Source organism: Syngnathoides biaculeatus, chromosome 14 (assembly GCF_019802595.1).
Source record: "Syngnathoides biaculeatus isolate LvHL_M chromosome 14, ASM1980259v1, whole genome shotgun sequence".
In the NCBI taxonomy this organism is placed as follows: Eukaryota; Metazoa; Chordata; class Actinopteri; order Syngnathiformes; family Syngnathidae; genus Syngnathoides; species Syngnathoides biaculeatus.
The window spans coordinates 16,671,944-16,675,213 of record NC_084653.1 but is presented as its reverse complement, the minus strand read 5'-3'; positions in this window follow the sequence as shown (position 1 = coordinate 16,675,213).

The following is a 3,270-nucleotide window of genomic DNA, read 5'->3' as shown; positions in this document are numbered from 1 at the left end:
CTGTGAGGCCAACACTTTCCAGCTGATCCACCGTGCTGCCACAGACTAACTAAATAAGGCAAATTATACATATTCAATTCCACTGAAGTTGGGATATTGTGTTAAACATAACATGCAATAATTTGAAAATCACATTCAACCCATACTTAATTGAATATAATACAATGACAAGGTATTTCATGTTCAAACGGATACATTTAACATTAATTAGGAAACACTGCAACAGATCATGTCTGTTCAGTAATGTTTCCAAGCGATTCCTAGCAACTTCTTTTTTTTTTCTGCCAGGTAGAGCATAAAAAGTGAAAATTAGATGTAAGACTGGCTGGCAAGAGTTTGATAACCAGATTTGAGTTAAAGGCATCTCTCTCTCTCTCTCTCTCTCTCTCCTCTCTCTCTCTCTCTCTCTCTCCTCTCTCTCTCTCTCTCTCTCTCTCTCTCTCTCTCTCTCTCTCTGATGAAGCCTGTTGCTATTTCTCAGATGGAAACATGTCACCATTTGCAGCGAGAGCAGGGTGTCAGGCATCCTGCAGCCAACGGAATGCCAGATGGAGTGTAAATCCGAAGGTACAGTGTATAATGTGTATATGCCCCCCCCCCATGACTTCTACTAAGATGTGAAGGAATGTACAATTAAAACGGCTACAAATGTTTCAGTGGTCTGATTTTTGCCAATAAATGTCAAGCAGGTTTCTTGCTGCTGGTTCTGGCTAAAATCAACAACACTCCGGTGGCTTAAATGCTCTAACAGATATGTCATTCATTCATTTTTGCAACCACCAAAGTGTTTTTCCCTAAAGCGAAGGAAAAACATAGTCAGCAGATGTCCATACAAAAGTGAATAATATACAGTACATACAGTACATGCACATGCTATTTTTTATTAGTTTTTTTTCCTCTGTCGAGAGACGCCATGTCATCATGTGACTTTGTGACTTCCTATTATGTCATGTCGGTGCCTAAGGGTTGAAATCGAGGTCCTACTGTCAACCTATAGACACTCATAGAAGCTGCGAACAACATTGAAGGGACCCATTTTCAAGCCACATCCTCAAATTTGGAGGTATTGGTTTGGTAGTCCTAAGCAGTTGGTTTTGTTTGTAGTAGTATGATGAAGTGGTAGTAATTGTCATCTGTATAATCTTAGTACCCAAATTGGAGCCGTATGCGTTCATGTTGAAGCTGCGCGGCCTCGCCTAGCCTAGCCTAGCTCGGGAACATCAAGCAATGTATGTAATCAAATATTTGCTGAGGAGGTAAAAATTCAGTACTTGGGGTCAACAATCCAGAGCAATGGAGAGTGCCGTAAAGAAGTAAAGAAATGGGTCCAAACGGGTTGGAATGGTTGGCGGAAGGTGTCTGGTGTTCTATGCGACAGAAGAGTCTCCGCTTGGATGAAGGGCAAAGTTTATAAAACAGTGATGAGGCCGGCCATGATGTACGGCTTAGAGACGGTGGCACTAAAGAGACAACAGGAAGCAGAACTGGAGATGGCAGAAATGAAGATGTTGAGGTTCTTGCTTGGAGTAAGCAGGTTGGAAAGGATTAGAAATGAGCTCATCAGAGGGACAGCCAAAGTTGGATGTTTTGGGGACAAGGTCCAAGATAGCAGACTTCGATGGTTTGGATATGTTCAGAGGCGAGAGAGTGAGTATGTTGGTAGAAAGGTGCTGAGGATGGAGCTGCTAGGCAAAAGAGCGAGAGGAAGACCAAAGAAAAGATTGATGGATGTTGTGAGGGAGGACATGAGGACAGTGGGTGTTAGAGAGGAAGATGCACCAGATAGGCTTAGATGGGAAAAGATGACACGCTGTGGTGAAAAGCCTAAAGGAAAAGAAGAAGAAGTATGATGAAGTGGTAGTCGTCGTGATATTGGTAGGATTATTATTATTTCCAGGTGGGGTGATATTAGTAGTTGTTGTGTTGGTAGGAATAGTACTTCTAGCAACACAAAGAGGTGGTAGTAGTAGTGTTAATAGTTCGGAGCTGGATAATTTTGGCGCGAGTTTCGTAAATCTGAAAAAAATGCCTATGTCTCGTTTTGAAAACAAACTCTTCAGTTGTAAAGGCAGTAGTCGTACAACGAGGTGGTAGTCATACTGATAGTAGAAGTAATTGTAGTCATAGTTGTGGTAGGAGACGTAGTGGTAGTAGTAGTCAAAGTGGAGGTATTAGTAGGAGGTGGTAGTTGTAATAGTATTAACAATGATAGCAATAATAGTGGTAGAAGAAGAAGAAAATAGTGGCCAGGTTAAAACAAAAATCTGAACTGCGATTACAGAGCACCCTCTCCCCGACCTCCTTGTCTGTGTGTACCATAATACTTTTTCCTCCCTCCCACACAGATGTCTAAATACAGCAACAAATAATAGACTTGTGTCCTGGGGCTTGTTTGATGCAATACTGCACAAGTGGATCCCGGTGATTAGCGGGATCAAATAGCAACGCACAAAACGTAGAGTGGAGAACAGCAGGTGTTCCAAGTGGATATTACGAAGCACAAGGTTTTACAAATGATCAATGATTTGCGTCTCGGAACCAAATTCCGTCAAAAGCTCCTCACTACCTAGTAGCAATCCACACGCAGGCAACCCAAACCCCACCCCCCAAGCCAATCAACACATCCACAAAGCCCCCGTAACAGATGGCCACGAGGGTCTCTAAGGGTCATCTGGAGTGGGATGGGGGTTGCCAAAGGTTATGCAAGGGCACAGGGGTGTTTGGGATTGTTGTGACATGGCCCGTCTGGCTGTCAGTGTGCAGGTGGATGAGTAACATGTGCTTATTCGGACCCCGGCCCCCCGCCTCCACATGCCGCCACCTTCTCTCCGAAAGTCATGGGACTTTGATTGCAGGTCAAGAAGTCCCGGTTGGAGGGATTCCGTTGACATTCTAGAGCAGGCCTCCAAAAATCAGGTTTGGCTTACTCAGCAACCCCCTCGCACCTGCTTTGGAAAAGTGCAGTGGTAAGCCACAAGGGGGTGGTTGTCATCTCAGGGTTGGGAGGGATGTGGAGGGGGGAGGGGGGGTGACCCAGAGTATACAGAGGGCATAGTGAAGGACTGATAACCCTTGTTAATGCAATATGCTATGATTTATCCATTTCTTTCTCAGTAGGCGCTGTGTTGTACTCACAGCAGAAATCATAGTGGAAGAAGTAGACTAATATGCCATAACTGTCCATCCAATGTCCAGCATACGACACAGTCAGGCACACAGAAAAACAAGAAAATGTGATAACTGCCTGTCCGATGTCAGAAATCATGAACA